General features: G+C 48.2%; 3 non-coding genes across 3 annotated transcripts; all 3 read right to left on the bottom strand.

Moving 5' to 3' along the window:
• Positions 1-6,153: 6,153 nt before the first annotated feature.
• On the bottom strand, positions 6,154-6,295 carry LOC119173033 (U4 spliceosomal RNA). Its single transcript, XR_005109988.2, has one exon. It is a non-coding gene; the product is annotated as a U4 spliceosomal RNA (small nuclear RNA).
• Positions 6,296-11,596: 5,301 nt separating this feature from the next.
• LOC119173036 (U4 spliceosomal RNA) lies at positions 11,597-11,736 on the bottom strand. The gene has a single exon (XR_005109991.2). It is a non-coding gene; the product is annotated as a U4 spliceosomal RNA (small nuclear RNA).
• Positions 11,737-19,962: 8,226 nt separating this feature from the next.
• LOC119173032 (U4 spliceosomal RNA) lies at positions 19,963-20,104 on the bottom strand. The gene has a single exon (XR_005109987.2). It is a non-coding gene; the product is annotated as a U4 spliceosomal RNA (small nuclear RNA).
• Between the last annotated feature and the right edge of the window lie 7,419 nt (positions 20,105-27,523).

Genomic DNA, 27,523 nt, shown 5'->3' with positions numbered 1-27,523 from the left:
GGGGAGCCCTTGGATGCTTGTTTTCTCTTTTTTTTTCGTTGACCTCGCGGCGTCTTTCCCGCGTTTCGTCACGAGAATTTGGCGGCGCGCCCTTTTTGAGCGCTCGTTCTGTGACACTGCCCCCCACTTTAAGAATATTATCTCATAATATTCAAAAACACACAAACGAGCGCGAACAGTCCCCACACTCTCAAAGACTGTAACATAGTCCGTCGCTGATGACACGTCACATTCACAATGGATCACTCAATACAACTGTTCATTGCAACTCAATCTCACAACACATAGAGTATAGCCACAGGTACATGAATACAATGCTTCATCACATAATTCAAACAATACAAATATACAAAGCTCTCATTACCACAATTGTACAATACTATACATCACATCACCACAACAAACATTTTGATTCGCTCGACATACAGCTGTGACACAAGATAACACGAACATTAACACAACAGATGGCACTCAGCCCTGCCAAACACATTCCGATTTGACCTCAGCACCTATCCTGTGCATTTCGAGCGGCGCTTGCGCCCTTTCTTGCGGTGCTCTCTCGATCTCTTCTTATTGTTTTTGATCGTTTTGTTCCGGCAAGCCCCTTCCAACGACGGTATCTGAGGCGGCGTCTCAGCCATCGTTGTCACTTCCGACACTGCTAACGAGTCATGACGCTCAACCGATCCTGCCCGGTTATTCACCCGCTTGTTCACGTCCCAACATTTGGCCTGGCTGGCCGACTCCGTCACCTTTACACTGTCGCTCGGTTGAGGTCGTACCGACGTAAGTCCAGCTGCCCGGCCCGTGAACTCATTCAACACGATCATCTTATCATTCATTGTCTCTTGCACCGCGGCTTCACCTTGGGCTCGAGTGAGATCCGTCATGGGATGCTCCTCCACTGTATCTCGCGGTCGCTGGGTTGGCGAGGGCTCTATCTTAGTGTCTTCTCCCAAACATTCCGGATCATTCGGTCCTCGCGCCCGTCGATGTTTCCGATGACAAGGTCGTACAGGGGGGTAGTCATGCATAAAGCAGTAACCTTCCCGCTGAAATACGGGGTTTCAACCTCAATTTCTGCTTCGGGAAGCATCCGAACCATACGGTCAATTAGGCAAACCGGTTTCGTTTTGCCTGTTAACTCACTTTCCCGTACCAAATTTCTCCGCACGATAACAGTGGAGCTGCCGGTATCTCTTAACACCGTAATCTTTTAGTCCGCAACTTTTCCAGGCAGCGTTGGCATTCCCTTCGAAACACCGGTTGGCTGTTTTGTCATTACAGCACCCACAATAGGGATTTTCTCCCCAGTTTTCAACTCTACAAATCCGTCGGTGACGGCATTATCATCGAATTTCGGTGCTGCTAGCACACAGGACACCTGGTGAGTTTGACTCGCTCCGTTTCGGCATGCGTCTGCTTTGTGCCCAGGCTGACCACACTTGAAACATTTTACAACCGTGGGGCTCGTGAAGTTAGTTCGGCAGTCTTTAGCACGGTGACCCACTCGGTTACACAGAAAACATCGCGGAATGCTCTCCGGTGCACGCTTCTTTTCTTCGGGAGCCGATTTCTTCGAATCTTCCGGACACTCCTTCTTGACCCTGGCCAAATTAGTTCCACCTTGCGCTTCCAAGCATTGATCAGCCAATTCGAGCATGCCTTCAAGTGACTCAGCCTTCCTCTCTTTCAAGTACAGCGACAGGCTTGGGTGGCAACTAGTAAGAAATTGTGCTCTAATTAGGAGCTCTCTAAGCTCATCGTACTCCTGCGCTGTCCCTGAAAGTTCAATCCATCTGACAGGCTTGGGTGGCAACTAGTAAGAAATTGTTCTCTAATTAGGAGCTCTCTAAGCTCATCGTACTCCTGCGCTGTCTCTGAAAGTTCAATCCATCTGTCGAAATAATGGCAAAGTCGGGCGGCATACTGCGTAGCCGTCTCACCATCAGCTGGCTTTCCTGTCCGAAATCTGTCTCGGTATCCTTCCACAGTAAATCAAAATCGCTTCAGCAAAGCAGCTTTCACCTTTGCATAGTTGGCTGCATCAGTCGGCGTCAGCCTACCGTACACACTGAGCGCTTCACCACTCAAGCAAGTACTCAAAGCAGTTGCCCATTGATGTTCCGGCCAATTTTGGCTCCTTGCAATCGTCTCAAATCTGTGAAGGTACGCGTCAAGGTCGTCCTTCCTTTCATCAAACGCTACGAGCAGCTTGCTTGGGTTCAAGCGGAAGCCATGATTTTCCTGTTCACTGCTTTCAACTCTAGCTTGGACGGGAGTTTCACTTCGCTGTTGCAAACGGAGGCGCTCGAGTTCCATCTCGTGCTGTCGCTGCCGTTCTCTTTCAGCCATCTCCGCTTCTCTTTCTTCTTTCAGCGGTCGCTCCTTTGCCTCTCTTTCTACTTTCATCTGTCGCTCCTTTTCTTCTCTTTCTTCTCTCGCCCTTTCGGCTGCCAACTTTTCTCTCTCCAGCTCCAACTTCAATTGCTGCTCTCTTTCTTCTTTCGCCATCTCGGCGGCCAGCCTTTCTCTCTCCAACTCAGCTGCTTTTTCTTCCTTGGCCCTCTCAGCTGTCAACCTCTCTCTCTCCACCGCCTCTTTCTCTTTCTGGCTTACCCACTTCCGTAGGTCGGTGCCAGAAAGACCCATCTTCTCACCAAGAGCTACTAACTTTTCGAGATCCATTGTGTCTCGCAAATGAAGTCTTGCCGCGTGCAAAAAAGTATCTGCCTAAATCAGTATATCGGAACACTCTCCTGCACTCGTTAACGAGAACACTGAGCAACACACAAAATCGTTCCGATAGCACTATCAACACTCGAGGCTCTTTCTCACTACTTTGGACAAACTGTGCACCAAAAGGTCCTATCGCGGACGCCAGATTAATTGTCACACAGGTCCCGTTAATTCGGGAGGTGATCGCCGGGCTAATTCCAAGGGCCGAAGTATCGGCCCCCCAAACCGCACCACGAAAGCGTGGACAATTTAGAAGTGGCCCTTTTTGGCGCGCCAGCGGACGCCAGCTGTGGCCCAAAGAACAAGTCAGAGCTGAGAGTTGATCAACAGAACAAAATTATATTCTCAATAATGGCAGATCGAAAACAATACACAAGAATGTACACTCCACAATAGTTGCATACAATATGTCACCAATCAAACAACGTACTACACAGTACAATCAGCCACACTCGAAACAACGGACACAGACAACAAAACGCACTACAATGCAGTTGCATGCATTGAACAACCAAGACACTTAAAGACTAAAGAGATAGAAAACCTTTTCAGTCCGAAGTTCTTGGAACAAAAGTCTGGATGATACTCTTCCGAGAATCACTCAAATTCCAGCGTTGTTGTCGTTCCCCTGCCCACGAAGTTTCTCTTCCAGGAAACCTGGCGTCTTTGCCCCCGAGGTTTCTCTTCCAGGAAACCTCGCGTCTTCAATAGGCCGCTCGCCAAGCTTCAACTTCTTTGCCGGAAACACGTCGGCTTCACACACGCAGCTGTTGCCACGCGTCTTCGCTCGATAGTGGTAAACACACACACTCTTGCCTGTAGCTCGCGTCGTCACCCCTCAGGTGGAAATCATCTTCTTCTCCTGCTTTGTCTCTACGGACAAAACCTTCGCCGAGTACACGGCGGAATCCCTACGCGCTCTGGCGCTAACTTCCGTCTTCTCCTGATCTCTCACCTCGGCTGCTCCATTAAATACATTCCGCGCGAGATTCCAGAAAGTTCTCGTCGTTTCGTCGGCGCGATACGCAGCGAAGGCTGGGGAGAGTGCGAGACGGTTCGAATGCCGTCCGCGACGGATGACTCTACCCGGCATAAACCACGCCCCTTTCCATCTAGAACATTCGAGTGCTTGCTCGGCCGCCGTTGTGGGGTGATGAGGTTTGTGGGCGAACCTACGCTTCCGAGAGGGGAGGGTCGCGCGCCAGGGGAGCCATTGGATGCTTGTTTTCTCTTTTTTTTCGTTGACCTCGCGGCGTCTTTCCCGCGTTTCGTCGCGAGAATTTGGCGGCGCGCCCTTTCTGAGCGCTCGTTCTGTGACACCATGCAGTCACCAATGATAACGAACAATGCCATCTCTGAATGCTTGTTACTGTATTAAGTGCCCTCTCTTCATTGTTGATTATTTGTTGACAAAAGGATAAGCTCGAAATGTCGGTTCATCCGACACCCCGCTGACAATTTGGTATTTCACTGATAACAGAAGTCGTTTCGACAACTGTGCAGCTCAAGGCAATTAATTATTCATTCTTACTTATTTACGTGACAACTTATCAAATTCTGGAAACCTACAGCTTAGCCAGTGAGATAATTACGAAAGGGGGGGGGGTGAGAGTGTCGTGACGTCCTTTCTCCTAGTTCTTCTTGTTTAGTGCATATACACGCACATACATTTAAACTCAAATGCACAAACATACATAAAGAGGTGCCGGAGCATCCCCTCTTCACCAAATTTCTGGTGACCGAGCATACAGTTACTAATGTACAAGCGCACACAAAGCACCACGAGAACAAAGGCAAATGTCAGCATTTCACGGGGTGAGCGTTATCGCCCAAATATTACTCACGAATATCAGCATGCTGCGATATAGCAGAGTCGTTTAGACAGCAATAGCGCTGGACATATAGGTCAATATTACTTCAGCTGCTCGCAGTTTTATGCTACAAGATAATTGGTTATTTTATTTGAACTTGTGGGCCAAGATAATAACGGACCTGTGCACTATGACAAAGAAGAGGTTATCTGCGATCTTATCATGCATAGTATTCGCAAATATGAGTCACACCCTTTCAAACGCCGGCAGAAGGCGTGGAAGTAATTTCTGATAGACATCCCAAAGCCTATAGGTTGACAACCATTTACAAAGCACAGTACTTCTTGCGTTACGGCGGGACATGCTGAGGTGTCAGAGCATAGGGACAGACACGGGTTGCCGCGGGCCATCTAATGTACGGAAATTTACCGAGGCAAACCTCGGTAAAACGCGACAACATGAACGCCGGTGAGCACCGCGTCACGTCGAAATGTATTGGCGCCTTGACTGTGGCATGTAGTCATGTTGTTACATGAGACGCATCTCATGATTATCGTGTTTGCACCAGTCACATACCTTCGTCACTCATTGACGTCACGTAATACCAAATTTGGCATATGTGAAGCTGTCGAAACGGCCGCGAGCGCATCATGAGTGTGGCATGTAGTCATGTTGTTACATGAGACGCATGTCATGTTTATCATGTTTGCACCAGTATAATACCTTCTTCATTCATTCACGTCCCGTAATACCAAATTTGGTATAAGTGAAGCTAGCGAAACGGCCTACAGTGTCTCATGAGCGTGGCATGTAATCATGTTGTTACATAACACGCATCTCATGATTATCATGTTGGAACCAGTTACTTACCTTCGTAATCCATTCATGTACTCTTATACCAAATTTGGTATACATGACGCTAGCGAAGCGGCCGCGAGCGCATCATGAGCGTGGCATGTAGTCATGTTACATGACACGCATGCCATGATTTTCATGTTAGGCTCTGTTGCTTGTGTTCACCATGCAATCATGTCATACCATACCAGTTTTGCAACATGTCATGTGAACGAAGCCACCGCAAGATCTGCAGAACAAATATATGTAAATCATGACATTATTGACATACATGTCATGATTTTCATGTTATGACTAGTGAAATGTGTTCTTCATAGAGTCATGTGATGTCATACAAAGTTCGGTATCGATATCCTTAGCGAAATGGCCAGGAGAGCTTAAAGTCGTGGGTGGCTAGATAGATAGATAGATAGATAGATAGATAGATAGATAGATAGATAGATAGATAGATAGATAGATAGATAGATAGATAGATAGATAGATAGATAGATAGATAGATAGATAGATAGATAGATAGATAGATAGATAGATAGATAGATAGATAGATAGATAGATACGCTCAAAGCCGCCAAAGTTCGCTAATAAATGCTTCGCATTTAAAAAACAAAAAAAAACAAGTCTGTCGACACTTCAGCAACGGCGCCCCGTGAGCCACGCCACCTTTGGACGCTTCTCCTGATTACCAGCAACGTCACACTGCGATTAACCGTGAGTACCTCATCCGTCTGTTTTCGAATTTTAATATAAGGCCCGTTAGGGCCGTCCAAAAATTGCCACGGACGACGGTAATTCACGTCGTCCAGGCGGGGTATTGGGAAAAGTTTTCAACTAGCAATAGTCGCCCCTCAGTTATCACTTCATTGGATACGACAACGCCTCTGCGCAAAGCTGATGGGCAGGTGGGTCTCTTTTCCAGGCCATCTTGCTCGCCTTTAGAAATGGCAGTGGTGCACGATGAACTTTTGTTGTTCGTAACTTTTGAACCATGTAGAATAAATACATAATTTTTATTTACTTACTTTCATGTGCTGTCTACCCAAAATATTTTTATGCTAATTGCAAATGAAGTGAGAAGGCTGGCGATGAACAGACTATTTTTATGTTGAATCAAAGAAGTTTGACTTACAATTTACGCCTCCGTTTTCTTATACTAATCTTATCGATTTTGCTGCTGTTGTTTTTTTAAGGCGAAAGCCTGATCTGCTTTATCAAACAAGACAACTGAAAGTCACTGGGTGCCGCGGCGTCGGTTCAACGTGTCAAACGTCGAAGCATGAACTCATAAAATGACAAGTGTTCTACTAACAATTCAACGACAAAGTTATATCACGCTCTGTTATGTTGTTTCTTTTTTAAGTTCGAACCTGTTGTAAATGAAATAGGGCATCCCCTGGCTACGCCACTGATTATGGCATCACACCTTTGCGAGACTGGCCCGTCAATCCTTTACTCAATATTTCGTAGGACGACGACCAAGTGGTTGCTTAGCAGATCGCTGTTTCAGCAGGTGCCCTCTTTTTTCACCTAATTATAAGTGAACTTCGCGAATATCCCATCCGTGCCCGTCGGTGATGGACGTGGACCCCCACGGACGTCCGCCAGATACGGCGGCATCGGCGGTGGCCGCATCCAGGAAGCGTACGGGACACTACAGCGACTACGACAGCGAGGGCACTCTTGTTTACTCAATGAGCAGCGAAGAGCCTTCTGACTACGACGATTTTAAGCTGGTGCTGAGCCGTAAAGCGAAGAGGCGGAACGTGAGAACATCTTCGTCATCGAGTACGTTGAGCGACAGAGTGCCAAGGAGACCCGTGACAAACACGTTCCTTTTTGTCCCTGAGGTACCGGATGGTAACATGAAGCGCCTCAACAGGCAATCTGTTTCGATGATGCTGGAAGGACTCGTGCAAAACGAGATCACAGATATCAGAGTGAACAAGCGTAAGAACGTATTGGCCATCGACATTTCACATGCTGCGGCACTTAATATACTGCGCAACGTCAACGAGCTGGGGGAATGAAAGTTCGCTCCTACATTCCTGTGAGCTCTAACATCGTCACTGAAGTCATCTACGATGTGGATACCGCCATTCCCTGTTCCGACTACGATGTTCTGGTCAAACCGGCAAATGAAACCAGCATCATCGTGAAAGTTCTCCGTTTGGGAAACTCACGCTGCTTGAATATCATGTTCAAGGGCGACTCTCTTCCTTCACACGTAAAGGTGGGCCATTTTCGGCATTCTGTGCGACCTTTCGTACCTAAGCCCTTACAGTGTCATAAGTGCATGACGCTGGGCCACGTGAGAAGCGTATGCGAAAATAAGACTGTGTGTCCTCGTTGCGCGAAGCCCATTCTTCGGATGACTGCGAAGTAACTACCCTCAAATGCTCGAATTGTCATGGGGCACATGAAGCTTCGCCAAAAGAATGCCCCCAAATCCAAAGAGAAATAACGGTACTGAAACAAATGGTCAGAGACAATTCGTCGCATCGAGAGGCTGCCAGGACCGTCCGAAAGAGGCGTCATCGTCGCCACAGTTCATCAAAGAATGCCCCAGACGCTGCATCGACAGCGCCACTCCACCACCCTTCTCTTCCACCGCCCTTGCCTCCCAGACCGAAGGCGGCCAGCGCGTTCAACAAACCAACGAACAGCAATGTTGCAGATGAATCAGTTTGGCCTTCATTGCCGAAATCACAGCCACCTGCAAATTCCAAGCGCACATCGACAATCACATCCCCCCAGCCAGCCACTGACAAGCTGCCTGAGGAGAACACAGAAGTCATCAGAATGTTCCGAACACTCCTGGATGCCATGCGAAAGCTGTGCAGCAGCCTGAAGTCTCCACTCACTCAGAGTGCACTACAAGTACTGGATGCTCTAAGTCGAGTATTTGCAAGTCTCCAGTAGCAACCATGGCTCGACCAATTTTCTCCTTCCGCAATGAGATCCGACAAGCGTCGACACTGCAGTGGAACGCGAGAGGCCTGAGATCCCGCATCTCTTCATTCCGTCAGTGTGTATTCATGAATAGTATTCCTATAATCGTATTCCTATGTGAACCAAACGTGCAGCAACCTCCTAAACTATCAGGGTATGAATCTTTCGTTTCTTCAACGTGCGAGGAACGCAGCAAGGTGGTTGTTTACATTCGCACAGATTTCACACATATGCATCACGCCGTTCAGCCACATGATGACAATCAATATGTCTGCTTACGTGTTAAAAAGGAAAAAGTGTCATTCACACACATTGGTGTCTACATATCACCATCCATACGGTTTGAACAAGACCGACTACGAGACATACTGACAACAACTACGGTCCCGTGGGTTATAACTGGAAACTTCAACGCACATCACTTAATCTGGGGTAGTTCGACGATCAACGTTAAAGGAAGAAACCTCGTGTCATTCGCCTCCAAGCATGACCTATGTTTTCTAAATGATGGCAGTCCTGCATACCTGCGGGGCCTTACGTACTGCAGCTGCCTCGACTTGACTCTGGTATCCAGAAACTTCCGGTCGCAAGTGCACTGATTTTCAGGCATCGAAACGCATGGGAGTGACCACATTCTAACTTATATGCGAATAAGGGGTCTTACTAACTCCTCTTCTAGGACCACAACGTGAAGAATTGATTGGTCCAAATTTCAGCGACTCATGGAAAATACATGCCGTGAAGACCCTGACCAGAACTTGGAAGATGTCATCAAAGAGGCAATGAGGGAAGCTTCCCGTCTCCTCCCGTTCACCGGCAAGCGTTCAGATTTCGACGTTGAACTGGAAAAATTGCGCGCGCTTCGCCGAAGGGCAGAAAGGAGATACAGGCGGACGAAAGCAATATGCGACTTGAGACTGGCACGACGCATACAAAAAAAAGTCCAACGACGTTTAGACAAACTTGAACAGGAACGCTGGAAATCATTCTGCGAATCATTGGATCCCCGAAAGCCGTTGTCACGCATCTGGAGCGCTATTCGTGGCCTGCGCTCGACTCCCCAACAAAGACATCCTTTCATGGCTTTAGCCCTACATTTAGGCCACACCCAGCTTGAAGTGGCAAATGAGTTTTGTACGCGAATCGCTGGTGTGTCCACCTTGTCCGCTGGCACCATTAGGAGTGTTATCCCTGAACCACGAATCTCCGAAATGGACAATCCTTTCACTATAGAAGAACTTGACGCATCTTTGGCGGCTTCCCGACGATCATGTTCACCAGGACCCGATGGCATCACCTACGCTGCTCTAGCCAACCTTAACAGCAGGCAAGGGGACAGTTGTTAAGCTATTACAACCACTCATGGGAGGCGGGCATTGTTCCCCAGGATTAAAAGATAAGTCGACTTGTGCCACTACTCAAAGCAGGAAAGTCACCATTTGATTTACATCATTTCGCCCTATTGCCCTCTCAAGTTGCGTAGAAAAAGCCATGGAAAGGATGATACATGCCTAGAATGGTACCTCGAGCGCTACAACGTATACCCAAACTGCATGACGGGTTTTCGGCGAGGTAGGTCATCTCTTGACAACGTTATTGATCTCACAACATTTATCCAGCAACAGAAGAGCCTCAAGCGCATACCACTGCCACTCTTCCTCGACGTCAAAGGGGCTTATGATAACGTAACACATAAAGCCATTCTAGACTCGTTGGAAGCTGTTGGGATTGGTGGTCGGATGTTCCAATGGATCCAAGATTATTGGACGAGAAGGTTCTTTTTGTACGAACCTCAGATGGACCTACTACCAATTATTATACCTCCCGTGGCGTCCCTCGGGGCGCCGTATTAAGTCCCACTTTATTTAACCTCGTGATGGCAGGCCTAAGCTTAAGCTTCGTGAAATTTTGCCATGTACCATTCTCATACCCATATATGCTGACGATATTTGTCTATGAACATCGGCTGTAACTCGTCTACAAGTACGTGCAAGAGTCCAGCAGGCTACCACCCTGACATGCTCATATCTCCGCAAGCAAGGTCTTTCCGTCTCAACGGAGAAATGTGCATTGGTTGCATTTACTCGCAGAGCCATGACACAATACCCCCTTACCATCAATGGACAAAATATTCCATACCAGAAAAACCATCGCTTCCTGGGTGTGATTATTGACAGGGACCTTTCGTGGAGTGCCCCCTGCAGTTACCTGAAGAAAAGGCTAACTTCCATCGTCCATATAATGCGGTTCCTCTGCGGAAAATCTTGGGGCACATCGATAAGGTCAATGATGCAGCTATACAGGGCACTGTTTCTAGCCATAAACAAGCACCGCCATCCAGCGGACATTCCAAGGACTAAACCAGAGGTGGCACACGCACACTTTCTTACGGCTTGCGCTTCGGGACTACTACCCATCTCTAACCACCTCGAGTTCATGGTATATACTAGTTCACTGTATTCATGGCACTGCGGCCCAACGCTCGCTAAACTTTTCTAGAACCAAGGAGGTTACGCCCAGCGAGTACACCATAGCAATCTTTTCCTGTCAGATAGTGCTCAATGTACATGCCAATGGCTGCTAATGGGAAATCAGAGACAGGAGAATTCGGCTTTTACTTTCTAACAGCTTGCGCTTCGTATCTACTTTCCACCTTTAACCACCTCGAGTTCTAGGTATATGATAGTTCATTGTATTCATGGCACTGCGGGTCAACGCTCGCTAAACCTATCTAAAACTAAGGAGGTAACACCCAGCGAGTATAATGTAGCAAACCTTTCTTGTCAGATAGTGCTCAATATACATGCATATGGCTGCTAATGGGGATCGCACCATGCGCGTTAACTAAAAGCCGAATGCTCCTGTTTCTCATTTCCCATTAGCAGCCATTGGCATGTACATTGAGCACTATATTTTTTATTGTTCAACAACGCACAGAAGAAACTTCTCACCAGCACCACCTTGGAGGTCAAAATGTTATAGTTGTTACATACTACAACGACTTCGAGGGACGAATGGGTGTCGCTTCGCCCCTAAAACTGGCTACTACGATGACGACACGGGACGTACGACACATGGCGTAAGAAACTTCGCCGCTACAGAAAAAAAAAAAGAATCCGTCCAAGCTCCAGCAAGAGCGCCCCGTGAGCCATGCCAGCTTTGGACGCTGCTCAGTATTACCAACAGCGTCACACTGCGATTAACCGTGAGTACCTCATCCATCTGTTTTTGAATTTCAAAATAAGGCCCGTTAAGGCCGTCCAAAAATTGCCACGGCCAACGGTATTTCTCGTCGTCCAGGCGGGGTATTGGGAAAAGTTTTCAACTAGCAATAGTCGCCCCTCAGTTAAAACTTGTTTAGAAAAAGTTTATTCTCTCCTGGGACGCAACAAAGCTAAGGGACAAGCGTCTGTATAACAGGCACAATAACAAACAAAAGACAAAGCACAACATACATTACACATTTAAACAAGTGTCCAAGTCCGTAGGATGTCCATCGTTCATAGTACTAATAACTATACATACACTACATAAATACACTAATCACAATATGGACAATGTGCATGATGATATATGTGCAGAATTTACAAGACTTGGTGAAGATGTTATAAAATATGTACAACAGGTATCAATATTCATAAAGGTTACATTACTTACAGCGTTAGAATGAAGTGCATATATACAAGAGCTCACACCAATATGGGACATACACAAACACATAAAATAGTAAACACATACTGACTACATGCACCAATCAGACATTAACAGGTGACCTGGCTATAGGAACCAGGCCAAGTGGAAGACTAATCGAACGCGTCTGTCAACTACGGACAGAAAGCGGCACGACCATTGTCGCAGAAATTCTTCCTCCCCAAGGAAGAACAATTCCTCCGACAGAAACAATAAGAGTTCACAGTAGAGGCGTTCTAGAATCGGAAAAAGAGCACCACGACGATGACCTGCCGCAACAGCTTCGCACCTATTACGCCATAAACAAAAGGCTCCCGCAGCTATTAGAAGGCGTGCAAAGCGACTACGCGAGCAGCGACCAGATGTTACAAAGCGATTAACACCTAGGCCACGAAAAATAGCGTTAACTGACCTCCAAAACACCTTTGCGATGACACATTGCTTCAGCATATGCTGGTTAGACTCCTGTAACGGGCAGTTAGGACAAGTGGAAGATGGGACCATGCGCCACCTCTCCAATCTGTCCCGTGTTGGGAGTACTCCCCATCCAAGACGCCACATAAAGTCACGGAGGTGACCAGGCAAAAACGGTGCCGTTATCGCGCTCCACGAGACATGTCTCGATCGTGCTAGACGGGCTGGAGGAACCAGAGGAAGCAGAAGAGCCGCCGTTGTATCTACGATGCGGCTTTCAAGAATGTCCACATCGGGACAAACCTGCTGCGCGTGTCGATAAAATGCTACTGCCGTTGAGTAAAATGCAGGCACGTTAAGTGTTTGCGGTGCAGAATTAAGCCGTGCATCAGGTAGTAAATAGCGTAGTTTGGTGCCCAAGAAATAACAGGCAAGATCACGCGCGGGGCACTGATCACCATGCAACAACCGAAGTAAGAATCGTAGGGCAAGCAGCCGGCAGCGAACAGAGACGGATAGGAATGCGAATCCACCGCAGTTTCTCGGTTGCCCAAGAGCTGCTCGGCAAACCAGCTCTGTTCCACCCGACCAGAAAAAGGAGCCAATGAGGGATTGCAACGACCTGGTGATTCGTAATGGGGGCTGTAAGACGTGAGATATGTACCATGCACGGCCGCAAAACACCGTCTGTGCTAAATACCTTCTTTCGAGCATCGGTAAATCATACTCTTGTGCTTCCCGGACGTGTCGTTTTACATCTTCGACTACTGAATTCCACAAGGAGCCTGATATGCCGTAGGAAGTATAATCAAGCCCCAGAATACGAATAGAGTCACTTTTCTGAAGACCGAAAAAGGAACTTAGACATGCGTCTGGGGAACCAATGAATAAATATCGACATTTGGAAAAATTTAAAGCGGCACCTGAAATCATGCCTTACGTCGTAAAAAGTCGTAGGCTACGGGATAAACTGTCCTCATTCTTCAAATACAACGTGATGTCATCAGCAAATGCTGTCACTGTCACGGTACCCCTACCTGGAAGAGGAAGGCCTCTAACGTAAGGGTCAGCGATTAGCGATTGAAGGAATGGTTCGAGGCTGAATACAAAAAGTGCAGGGGATAAAGGACACCCCTGGCGAACACCACGGTTAACCGGAAATGGCGCACTCTCTAAACCATCAAGAAACAACGTGCTGCGTATATTTCGGTATGCGTTTCTGAGAAGCTCAACGAAGTTTTGTGAGAAGCCAAATGCTTCCATTACGCTAAATATAAAGCTATGTTCGAGGCGATCGAATGCCTTTTCTTGGTCAAGTGAAACTAAGAGTCCCTGAGCTGATCTTGTTAACGTGTACGCAACTATATCGCGCGTAACAAAGGAAAGACTGTGGATTTCTCTTCCAGGAATAGAGCACGCCTGATGATGACCTATTAAGGAGGGCATCAAGCTTCTCAAACGCCGAGTGATAATTGCCGCGAAAGTTTTTTAATCAACGTTGAGGAGCGTTATTGGTCGCCACTCCTCTGGGCGAACTGACGATGGGTCATGTTTGGGTATTAAAACAATTCGACCATCGCGAAAGCTATCAAGAAAATCAAAGTTCTCGAAACAGCGGCAAATAACAGAGGTGAAAAGAGCACCAATGTCGTCCCAAAACGTTAAATAAAACTAAACAGGCAACCCATCGGGCCCGGGGGCCGAGCCACGCTTCATGGAAGACAGTGCCTCTTTCACTTCGTCAGCTGACGGACTTATGCACAGTTGTTCAGCGACTTCAGATGAAATTCGAGGTAGCCTACTTAACATTGTGGCTGTCTCGGTGGTACCGCGATGTGATGACATTGTCGTACGAGCCATGTTGGCAAAGTAAGCTAGGAAAATTGATTGATCACGTGTCGGCGGCAACGCAGTGTGTAAGAATCTGGCCGCCGGAGTTCCTAGTCGACTCGACGGGTTGAGAAGCGAGCTTTTCGCAAAGCGTAGAACCTCAGGGTGAGCACATGGATTACGTCTGCAACGCCAAGCAGCCGCCGTCAATGACGAAGCTGCAATGAGTCGTTGAAAACGACTTCTTAACTCTCGCTGCCATGCGCGCATCAAGGGAGTTAGTCGATCAACCCGAAGAGCAATACGCAGCTTTGTGGCAGTGTCCGCTAGTTCTTCGGACGTACGGCGTCTGAGGGCCCGCCCTGCTACTGAGCAGTGTAAACGCCACTGTGTCTTGAGCGCGTCCCACACCTCCGGACCGCATCCCAAGAGAGAGGCCCGCAAGCTTCTAGATAAACTGGAGCGTGTAGGCGCGTCGTGCAGAATGCGGATGTCAAGACGCCAAGGTTTCACTGATGATGAAAAGGGAAAGTGAGCCTCGAGCGTCACTGGTCGGTGGTCTGATATATAAACAGGCGATGATGGTAATGTTACTGCATCAGAGTGCGATACGTAAGAAGCTAGCGCGCTCGGCACATAGAAACGATCCAAACGACTAGACGACGTGCTACGCCGCCAAGTCCAGGCATACTGTGGTCCATGCACTAGTCTGTACGTATCTATCAAAGAGAAATGTTGCACTAGGCGACGCAGCTCTCGCGCGTTCCAATCAGAGCGACCCCATCCTGGACCTTGCACGTCAGCTCGCGTGTCTAATACACAATTAAAGTCTCCAGTGAGTATTACATGACGACCGTCTAGAAAATACACGTCCAGGTCACGGAAAAAATTGTTAGACATCGCTGCTTGAGCTGGCCCATAAATACACAAAACACGCAGCTTGAAGGATGATAGGACGCAGTCAAAAGCCAATACCCGTCCGAACGCGTCATAGAAAACATGATGATTTCGCAGAAGAGCGCGGTTAAAAATAATAATTCCAACTCCAGAGAAGCGAGATGTCGCGAAGGAAAAATAACAGTCTAAATTAAAAGCGCGTTTGAATGCATGAACGTGGCCAATGGTGAAAAAATTTGTTTCTTGTAAACACAGAATATCACAATGTTCTGCGCGGGCTATGCTGATAACCTCGGCTTGTTTTACTGGGTTACGGAACCCTTGAACATTTAAAGAAAGAATTTTCAGGGTGTCAGTCATATTGAAAAAAGATGTGTGACTGACCTGGTCGTGTTTTTCGTTAAAACTTCATTCAGTTAAAACTTCATTGGGTACGACATCGCCTCTGCGCAAAGCTGATAGGCAGATGGGTCTCTTTTCCAGGCCATCTTGCTCGCCTTTAGCAATGGCAGTGGTGCACGATGAACTTCTGTTGTTCGTAACTTTTAAACCATGTAGAATGTATACATAATTTTTATTTACTTGTTATCATGTGCTGTCTACCCAAAATATTTTATGCTAATTGCGAACAAAGTGAGAAGGCTGGCGAGGAACAGGCTATTTTTTATGTTGAATCAAGAAGTTCGACTTCCAATTTACGCCTCGGTTTTCTCATACCCTTGGTTTCATTCATTTGTTTGTTTGTTTGTTTTTGTTTGTTTGTTTTTTTAAGGCGAAAGCCCGAATTGCCTCATCAAACACGACAACTGAAAGTCACTGGGTGCCGTGGCGCCGGTTCAACGTGTCAAACGTCGAAGCATAAACTCATAAAATGTCAAGTGTTCTACTCAGAACTCAACAACAAAGATGAATCATGCTCTGTTATGTTGTTTCTTTTCTAACTTCGAACCTGTTGCAAATAAAATAGGGCATCCCCTGGCTACGCCACTGATTGTAGCATCACACCTTATCGAGACTGGCCCGTCAATACTTTACTCAATATTTCACACCCTACTTCATTGTGTGAATGTTGTACCAGTTCCCTGGCCCTGCATGGTACGGACGCACCCCGAAGGGAGGATCGTGTGGTGGCCCAGGATCCAGAACCCGGCCCGAACTCGCTCGCCCGCTAAACATTTTCCTCCCTTCGCTCTCTCTCTCTGTACTCTCTATACAAGAGTTGAAATCCAGCGCTTATTCCTTCAGTTCACGGTGCCTAATGCGAAGTACCCCCAATTCGACCAACTTTCATTTCTCTATACAAAAGGGAAGTTTGAGAGCGTATAACTCGACACACGTGATTCGAGAAGACGGTTCCGCGCTTTCCCACCTGCGCCAGGGTGTCACCGAACAGGTAGATCCGAGGCCATGCGACGCGAGAAGATGCCACTCCGTTCGACATCCTCGGCGATTCGTCCGCAACGCAACTAATTCCACTGAGACGCACGCCCTATGCGGGGGACGGAGGGGGGGGGAGGCAGCGTTGTCCATGGATGGCTCTATCTGGCATTACAATTGCCGGAAGCTTCGTGAAAATGTTTTATCGAACTAATTGCTATCGTGTTCACGGGGATATAGATTATAACGCTTATCACTCAACGATTTAGATACAGCCGTTTCTTTTTTTTCTTGATTTCCAAATTCGGGTATCGCTGTCTGTCTAGGACAATGCCCGCGCTTTCGCTGCAATCAGCAACGTCGATGACCATGCAGTGACCAATAATAACGAACGATGCCATCTCTGAATGCTTGTTACAATATTAAGTGCCCTCTCTTGATTGTTGATTATTTGTTGACAAAACGATGAGCTCGAAACATCGGTTCATCCTACAGCGCGGTGACAATTTGGTATTTCACTAATAACAGAAGTTGTTTTGATGACTGTGCAGTGCAGGGAAATTAATTATTCATTTGGACTTATTTACGTGACATGTTATCAAATCCTAGAAACCTACAGGTTACCCAGAGAGACAATTGCGGGGGGGGGGGGGGAGTGTCGTGACATCCCCTTTCCTAGTTCTTGTTTTAGCGCGTATACAAGCACATACATTTAGACTTAAACGCACTAACATACATGCAGAGGGGCCGCAGCATCCCCTCTTCACCAAATTTCTGGTGATTGAGCATACAGTTACTTATATACATGCGCATACAAAGCACCTCGACAACAAAGGAAAATGTCAGCATTTCACGGGGTGAGCGTTATCGAACGATTATTACGCACGAATTTCAGCACGTTGCGACGTAGCAGAGACGTTTAGATAGCTATATAACGCGGGACATATCGGTCAATATTACTTTAGCTACTCACATTTGTACGCTACAGGACAATAGGTTATTTTATTTGACCTTATGGGCCGAGATAATAACGGACCTGTGCTTTATGACAAAGAAGAGGTTATCTGCGATCTCATGATACATAGTATTCGTAAATATAAGTCCTACCCTCTCAAGCGCCGGCAGAAGGCGTGGAAGTAATTTCTGATAGACATCCGAAAGCTTTCGTTGACAATCATATAAAAAGGACAGTACTTCTTGCTTCACTGCGGGACATGCTGAGGTGTCAGAGAATAGGGCCATCTAATGCACAGAAATTTACCGAGGCAAAGAACACGAAGTGTGGAAACTTGGGCAAGTCAGTAGGGCATATACGGATAGCACAACAGACAATACAAGTCAGCGCTGTGTTGACTTTCAATACAGTGCTCACTTGTTGAAAGCCAGCGCTGCGTGCTGTTACATTCCTCTGTCCTTTTCTGTAACGCTGTTCGTATATTCAATTATGCAAAGAACACATTTCTTATACAGATGAGGACTAGAGTTTGGCCTTGCGATAAGCTTATCTTTACATAAATAGTACTGCTATGGTAAGGTCTTCAAGCTTATTGGCTGCAGTCAGCGTCCTCCATTGTGTCCCTCAATGTTAGGTGTAGCGACATAAGTGCTTGTTTGGGCTCATTGGTACTGCACGGTAGACGAAGATTAAAGCAGCGTTGAAGATGAAACGAGGAGAAGGCGCTCGCAAAGTATGTGACTTTCATTCGTCCCGTCTTTAGCGCTGTCTTATTCCTCGTGTACAGTGCACTGCTCTTCATGCAGGGATCACAAACCGCGATAACAGGCAACCACGATAGCAGGCACATTACCGCGATAAGAGGCAACCGATATTCAATACATAAAACGGGTCGTGTTTCGAGTTATCCGCCTCTCGTTATCACTGTAGTTGTCGTCCGGAGCAGGCGTTTCGGGGTATTCGACGTAGGTGGGGCGTCCTCTTGATGATTTTTATGGGAAATTCCGTTCCATCAAGATCCGGATTCATCACAATCACCCTATTTAGTGCCCACATGACTGGCGTAGACAGAAAGGTCCATCCCTCTTCCTTCGCCCCCCCCCCTTCGGAAATTATCCTATTTTTATGCCCGTACCTACACGCAGATACACAATCCCACGTACGAGCATACATTAAGGATGGTCGAGCTCCCCTTCCTACCCCCCCCCCCCCCAAAAAAATTTTCTGCTATATGCGCCAGTAAGAAGAGTAGACATTATTGATACCAATTGGCAACGGCAATGGCGGAGTCAGGCAGGCGATAGAGCTCCTTCACGGGAGTAGTGGAAGAGATCATAACGGAGAACAATTGAACGTAAACTGGTCTGCTAGAGTTGTGGTCCCCTGGGTACGACTTCAGTCCAGATGGCTGGGATTCGGGGGTGTCGTCTTTCACCGAACGAAGAGAAGTCGCATCTGCCCCGCAGAGGTGGTCCAATGGCTAAGGTACTCGGCTGCTGACCCGCACGTCGCGCGATCGAATCCCGGCTGCGGTGGCTGCATTTCCGATGGAGGCGAAAATGTTGCAGCACCGTATGCTCAGATTTCGGTGCATGGTAAAGAGCCCCGGGCGCTCAAAATTTTCGCAGCCCTCCACTACGGCGTCTCTCATAATCATAAAATGGTTTTGGGACGTTCAACCCCACATATCGACCAATCAATGGAAGAGTCATATCTGACAAATAAGACATTGAAATCTCGTTGATACGATTACAATCCCACCTGATACGCTTTTTCGCCGCAGTACTTTTTTTAGTTCTCAGCCATTTCTTCATAAAGGTATGAAGTGGTTTCGTCGTATTACTCCGTGGCTTTGAATGACGAAGACGTCTGAAAGCCGCGCGTGGTTTCAGTTTTCACAACATCAGGCAGTACCACCATGCGCAGCTTGAGTACTGCTTAACACCCACCCCAAATATCTCATTGTTTGTGTATAATACACGCACATATAACGAACATACATAAAGCGTAGTCAAAACGCCCCTCTGCCCTCCTAAAAATGACAGCATATCCGCGGAGTGAATGATTATGAGTTGGGCGAAGCGTCCGCCCGAACGCACGGACGCACGCGCGGATGGACGGATGCTTCTCCCAGTCGTCATAACTCACTCCGTGGATATGCTGCGACACCGTTTTGTGGACATGCAATGCAATTTTATGACCTTAAAAACTGGCTACTACGACTCACTACCCACGACGCCGTACGACCCACGTACGTACGTACGTACGACCCACGACGCCGTAAGAAATTTCGCCCCTGCAAAAAAAAAAAAAACAGGTCTGTCAACGCTCCAGCAACAGCGCCCCGTGAGCTACGCCAGCTTTGGACGCTGCTCTAGATTGTAAAAAGCGTCACATTGCGATTAACCGGTAGTGCCTCATCCATCTGTTTTTGAACTTTGAAATAAGGCCCGTTAGGGCCATCCAAAAATTGCCACGGACGACGGTATTTCACGTCGTCCGGGCGGGGCATTGGGAAAAGTTTTCAACTAGCAATAGTCGCCCCTCAGTTATCACTTCATTGGGTACGACACCGCCTCTGCGCAAAGCTGATAGGCAGGTGGGCCTGTTTTCCAGGTCATCTTGCTCGCCTTTATCAATGGCAGTGGTGCACGATGAACTTCTTTTGTTCGTAACTTTTGGACCATGTAGAAAATATACATAATTTTATATAGGTATTTTCATGTTCTGTCTACTCAAAATATTTTTATGCTAATTGCGAATAAAGTGAGATGGCTAGCGAGGAACAGACTATTTTTTATGTTGAATCAAGAAGTTCGGCTTACAAGTTACGCCTCGGTTCCTCATGCTCATGTTTTCGCTTGTTTTGTTTGTTTGTTTGTTTTTGCTTCTTTAAGGCGAAAGCTCGAACTGCCTCATCAAACACAACCACGAAAGTCACTGCGTCCCGCGGCGTCGGTGTCAACACGGAGTCTATTATTATGCCTTAAAAACAAGTCTACGTCGCCATAAAAAAAAAGCATATAGCATCAGAATAGTGTAGCATGGTTGTTCATTTAGATGTAAAATGTTCTTTAATTTCCGTGTTAACAACGTTGACGCCCTTGTACAGGCGTGTTTCACGCAATTTCTTTTTGGAGTTGCGGCAAAGCCTACTTTATGGGCGCTCCAAGGTGTGCATTGATTGCGGCCCTACACGTTGGCTTCGCCACCTGCTGATTGATTGATATGTGGGGTTTAACGTCCCAAAACCGCCATATGATTATGAGAGACGCCGTAGTGGAGGGATACGGAAATTTCGACCACCTGGGGTTCTTTAACGTGCACCCAAATATGAGTACACGGGCCTACAACATTTCCGCCTCCATCGGAAATGCAGCCGCCGCAGCCGGGATTTGAACCCGCGACCTGCGGGTCAGCTGCCGTGTACCTTAGCCACTAGACCACCGCGGCGGGGCCTTCGCCACCTGCAGGAGAAATCTGAACTTGGTCTCGCGAATCTTTGACACATGTACGCAGGGTGCGGCATCCGAAATAACTATGGCACAGTCTGATATGCCATAATGTGTGCATGAACGAATCCCTTTTTTGGAGCATTTGCATGCGTCCGTACTACCACTGTCAAAATAAACTCGGCTGTGCGTGAAAATGAATTCCAGAAGAACTTTTTCCTGGGCGAGTTGGTTCGTAAGTTTGCTGAACATGCTATTTGTGGTGCGAGAAAAAGCCAGGGGCGCTCGTCCAGTGCGGATGTGCGAACACGTCGGCTCCCGATTGTTCAAGTGTTCTGGCACGGAGTTTTTGCCTCAACTAGCAAGAACTGTGCATCATTCGACGCCGTTTGTTGTAGTGAACCAGCAGATACCAACATCTTACCGGTGGGTGAAATTTTTGGACATCCCCAGGACTTTTACCCACGCCACGCAGACGCCTCGCGCGTCGACGCGTTTCTCGGGCGCTGCAACAGCGTCGCGACGACGCCTAACGCGTCGTCGAGCTGAATAATGGCCTCCAACCCCAATGTGTCGGTTGTAGAAGGCATGGACATCAATCCGGAAGAAGCGGAGTGCGCGGGATGGATTGAAGTAGCCAGCAAGAAGAAGAAGAATGGCGATTTGGGCTAGTTGGTTTGAATTCATAGTAATAAGGGCTGCAGCGCGAGCACGAATGTGCTAGAAGAAACAGACAAAGTCGAGGTACGGAAGGCAAAAGAGCCCTTATTACCAAGAAGAAGAAACTTGCCGAGCGGGCGGATTGTAACGCTGGTAATGCGCCCACGTCAGCGACAGGAAGCGGTAAAGGCGGCTCCCGCACTGCCGCCTCACAGAACGTGTTGAGGCGTGTTGTGAAAGCTTCCAGGATCCCAAACCTTCCCAGGGATCACTTTAAGACCATTATACGGCCACGTGGAGGGATGGATGTCAAGAAGACAGACCTTCTTATCTTCAAGCGCTCGCTCGCAAAGGCAGCTTCCCTAACAGCAGAGCAGGTGTTCGACGACACGCTGTGCACGAACCCCTTCCAGAACATTTTCGTCGTTGCCACGCCGTTCGAGACGAATGCGCGCGCCTACGCCAGGGTCCAAGAGATAAGTATGGGCTCGACTGTCATAGGCTTGGCGGCTTACGTGGCTGCGTCTGACAACACATGTAAAGGAGTGATCCGTGGAATCAATGTGGATCTCAGTGACGCAGAACTGACAGAGATGATCGTCAACCGGAGGAACCCTGACGCTCTGGGGGTTCGAAGAATCAAGAAGACACCAACAGTGATCGTGTTGTTTGACGGACAAAAGGTCCCCCAGCAAGTCGTGTGTGATGGTGTTCGATACCCTTGTTCCTTGTATCGCAGGCAAGTGGACGTGTGCTATGCATGTGGTGATTTTGGCCACAGGTCCGATGTTTGCCCCAAGGGCGATGAACAGAAGAAATGCCGCGGATGCGGCATGCAGTCACCATCACCGGATTATCAGTGTGATCCCACGTGTGCCATCTGTGGCGGAGCGCACCCAACGGCGGACCGCAAGTGCAGAAAGCGCTTCCAGGTGCCCTACATCGTGCGCCAAAGACGGCGGCGCCGCCGTAGGCGCGCGCGGCGTGGCTCCGACACAGCTGGAGGCGAAGAAGGACTGGCGGAAGAAGAATCATTCTCCAGCGCTCATCGCAGCAGATCGGCATCTAGAGGACGCTCCCGCTCCAGAGGACGCTCCGGCAGCAAATCGCGCTCACGCTCCAGAGGGCGTGACAAGGGCAGCAGTCGCTCCCGTTCGAGAGGACGATCGGGTTCCAAGGGCCGCGTTCAGAAGCAAATGTCTTGGGTGGACAAGGCCAGGATGAACATCCCAAGCGGCCAAAAGGTAACGCAGGGCATTTTACCAGAGCAAAAAAGAGAACAATCAGAGATTTTAATGCTTAAAAAAGAAAATTCAGAACTTAAAGAAGCACTACGAACGCTGAGGGCCGAGTTCGAGCTCTTCCGCAACTCGCGTGAACCCCGTGAAGTAGCCACACCCATACCGGTTCAAGCAGGAGGGTCGAATAAGCGCAAGGCCGTTTCGCCCCCCGCAATCGCGGAAAGCGTGGCAATGCAAAGTGACGAGTCCCCCGCTCAGGTCCCTGAGAAAATTGTACTCGCGTCTTTAACGGCGATTGAGGAATCGCTCAAGCAGGTGAGAGAGGCCTTAGCCATTCAATCTAGCACAATCGAACGTATGGACGGGAGCGTCTCCCACCTGACACGTCGAGTTGGAATCCTCGAATCTAAAATGAAAATGATTGACTCTAGCAAACTCAAGACGACCAACACTGGTACGATTGCAAAAGCCAAGATAGTGCAGCAGGATTTGGACGCTACGAGTTCGCCGCAGGCTATGTTCCTTCAATGATATTCAAAATGGCGGGCCAAACCGGAAACATAGCTATCTGGCAGTGGAATTGCGCAAGTTTCTTAAGGCGTAAAGCTGCTCTACTGCAGCTCATCAAAGCACAGGCGTCAATGCCGCACGTCCTGCTCTTGCAGGAAACACTTAGCGAGAAGGTAGTTCTCTCGGGCTACCGTTCGATTAGCCAAAAAGGCGCAAATGGCAGAGGTATTGCCACGTTGGTCAGGAAAGATACCTCCTTTGAGCAGCACGAAGTCAAAATTTGCGACTCGGATAAGAGATCCGGGCTCGAGGCACAATTAATTGAAATCATCCCCAACGGCAAAATCCGAAGCAACATATTCGTTTTTAACCTGTATAGCCCTCCTTCGGCTTATAAACATAATATCCGCTCACTCCTTCATAGGGTCGCAACTGCCGCCAGATCGCACCCTTTAATAGTAGCTGGGGATTTCAACGCTCCCCATCCGTCTTGGGGCTATGTTACGAGGACAAAGAAAGGGGCCAATCTAGTTGCAGCCAGTATAGACTTAAACCTAACGCTTATCTCCGACCCGCGTTTTCCCACGAGGCTGGGAAACTCGGTCGCCAGAGACACGATGCCGGATCTCAGCTTCACTAGAAATGCGGTGGTCGAGTGGTCCAACTTACAGGAGAACTTGGGAAGCGACCACAGCATCATAGAACTCCGGATGGAAATAAGAGCACCACCCCCAAGAACCTATAAATATACAGACTGGGACCTTTTAGGCAAATCAGAGGTGAAGATGAGTCAGTACATGACACCTTCAGTGAACTTCTTGTACAAATCCAGAAGGATGTCGAGAAGGCCACCAAAGAAATAGTAACAGAATTTGATGCTCCGGGGATGGATGCAAGGTTAGCGCACCTCCTGGACGCCAAACGCTCTCTCATCGCGAGATGGAAAAAACAAAGGCTAAATCGCAGGCTACGGAAAAAGATTGCGGAGCTCAATCGGCATGTTGAGGAGCACTGCTTCAAACTCCATAAGCAACAATGGAGGGACGCCTGCTCGGCTGCGGACGGGAAAATGCGCAAAGGAGGCAAATGGACCCTCTTCAAACACCTCCTAGATGATGGACAATCCAAAGGCAATCAGAAACTAGCCATAGACCGACTTATTAATAAGGAGAAAATGGCAGGCATCTCAGAAGCTTCCCAATTTCAGATACTTGCCAACAAGTACCTCCCGCTTAGCCAGAGCTCCACTTCTGTCCCCCACCGGTATGAGGGTGTGCCTTCCCCAGAGTTGGACGCTGCCTTCTCGGAAGCTGAGATCAGGGAAGTGCTCCATAGCCTAAACGGAAGGTCTGCCCCAGGTCCCGATGGAGTTACGAATCGGCTCTTAAGAAATTTGGATGATAAAGCCATTCAGGCCTTAGTGAAGGAGATAAACAGGGTATGGGAGGAGGGCGTCGTACCAGAAACTTGGAAGAGGGCCACAGTGGTCTTAATCCCCAAGCCAGGTAAATCACCCAGCTTAGATCACCTCCGCCCGATCTCCCTTACTTCTTGCCTTAGCAAAGTAGCAGAACATGCAGTACACAACAGGATATCGCGCTACATCGAGAGGAATGACCTATTTCCATATAATATGGTAGGTTTCAGGCCCTCACTTTCCACGCAAGATGTCATGCTCCTCCTCAAAACACAAATAATTGACTTTCCAAGCAAAGATGTAAAAGGGGTCCTCGCACTGGACCTCACTAAAGCATTCGATACTGTCAAACACGACTATATTCTTAAGGAGATATCGGCTTTGAACCTGGGAGTTAAATTCTTCTCCTTCGTTGAATCTTTCCTCGAGAGTCGGACGGCGGCAATAAAACTGGGACAATCAGTCTCGGAGCCTTTCAAACTCGGACGAAGGGGTACTCCCCAAGGGGCAGTTATCTCCCCCCTTCTATTTAACATAGCCATGCGCAAGCTGTCGGCAAGCCTTTCTAAAGTTCCTAATGTCGGACACGCTTTATATGCTGACGACATTACAATCTGGTGTCCCGGAGGATCGGAGGCGGCGGTTGAACAAGCTCTACAGGAGGCTCTGGACGTTACAGAGTCTTTCCTGGAAGGTACGGGACTGGCGCTTTCGCCGGAAAAGTCGGAACTCCTGCTGTACAGACAGGCTAGACGAGGTGTTAGGGGACTCACCCCTCTCGATCAGGTGCCCATTAGCGTTTGCACCAAGGATGGTCGCACAATTCCTAGAGTCAATTCTATGAAAATTCTGGGGCTTTTATTAGACTCTAAGGGATGCAACGCAAAGACTATAGCCCATCTCACCACAAAAACAGAGAACATTCTGAGATTAATTATGCGGGTGTCCAACAAGAAGGGCGGCATAGGCGAGGATATCCTCCTTAGGGCCCACCACGCTTTCCTCATGAGCCATATCATATACATAGTGGCGGCTCTCAATTGGACCAAAACGGAAAGGGATAAATTGGACACGCTCATGCGCAAAAGTGTCAAAAAGGTGCTCGGCGTCCCAATCACGACTAGCACAGAAAAACTCATGAAGTTGGGAGTGCACAACACCACTTCGGAATTAATTGAAGCGCAAAGGTCAGCACAAATAACTCGGTTATCGAGTTTCAAAACAGGAAGAAAACTGCTCGATGCGGCAGGCCTCCGTCCTATCTTCAATCAGGGAGAAACTACGCAGCTTGAATATCAAACAAGGAATTCCTTTATTGTTGACCCTCTTCCACGAAACATCCATCCCCAACACAATAAAGGTCGTAGGTTGGCGAGGGCTAGGGCTTTCATAAAGAACCTCTCCGGAACAGAGACATTTGTGGACGCGGCGCGCCACGCCGGCGGCAGCGAGTTTTCCGTGGCAGTAGTCAATGACAGGGGAGAACTTGTCTCGGCAGCTTCAGTGAAGACCTCCTTGGTCGATGTAGCAGAACAGGCTGCTGTAGCGCTGGCATTACTGGACACGAAACGCACCACGGTGTACACCGATTCCCGAGCGGCCGTTAGGGCGTTCGCATCGGGATTGATAGCCACAGAGGCAGCCAGAATTCTCCACAGCAAACCCCCCTCAGACGTTATTCATCACATAGTCTGGTTTCCCGCTCACATGGGACCAGACGTACTGCCGGGTCACCTGAACCCAAACGAGATAGCCCACGACTGTGCGCGAGGTTTCACAAGCCGCGACGGGGTGGTCTCTCGGGTGGGTTCGGGAGGGCTCGTCCACAGTGATCCTCTCGTTACTTTTCACGAGATAACATCTCATTACAGAGGAGAGCGACAGACTTTTCCCTTTCCCCATCATAAGCTCCACAGATCACAAGCAAGCACGCTCCGCATGCTCCAGATGGGGTCTTACCCCTCTAGGGGCTTTCTGAGCATGCTTCATCCGGATATTGATCCACTTTGCCCAGATTGTGGTGAATTTTGCTCTTTGAGTCACATGCTCTGGCAGTGCCCTGCGTTACAGGATTTTAAAACAGAAGAAGACTGGACGACGGCAATCACAGACCCCAGACAAGACGTCCAGCTTCAGGCTGTCCAGAGGGCCCGTGAACGAGCGGAGAGGCATGGCCTCTCTGTTCCGACATGGGACTAGCCAACGGCTGGGTGGGGACCTACATAGTTGGCCCGCTGCCTTGCCTCTCAGGACCAAATAAAGTTGTTTGTCCTGTCCTGTCCTGTGGTGCGATTCTCGGAACAATGAATGCGAGAAAAGAAGAAAAAACAGATAAGCGCCAATTTCATGAATGAAGCGGGGATAATTATCTGCTTATGGACAGTGGAAGGCTGTCCGAGAATACTCACAAGATAACAGATTGGACTACGCAAAATGATTGATTTACATTGAATGAATGGTCCTGCAGCTGTTGCGGTGGTTTCGTTCACATGGCATGTTGCAAAACTGGTATGGTATGACATGATTACATGGCGAACACAAGCGACAGACCCTAACAGGAAAATCATGGCATGCGTGTCATGTAACAACATGACTACATGTCACGCTCATGATGCGCTCGCGGCTGTTTCGCTAGCTTCGCATATGCCAAATTTGGTATTACATGACGTGAATATATGACGAAGGTATTATACTGGTACAAACATGATAAAAATAAGATGCGTGTCATG

Source organism: Rhipicephalus microplus, chromosome 4 (genome assembly GCF_043290135.1).
Source record: "Rhipicephalus microplus isolate Deutch F79 chromosome 4, USDA_Rmic, whole genome shotgun sequence".
Taxonomy (NCBI): Eukaryota; Metazoa; Arthropoda; class Arachnida; order Ixodida; family Ixodidae; genus Rhipicephalus; species Rhipicephalus microplus.
The sequence above is the reverse complement of the archived record's forward strand: the minus strand, read 5'-3'. Positions and strand labels throughout refer to the sequence as shown.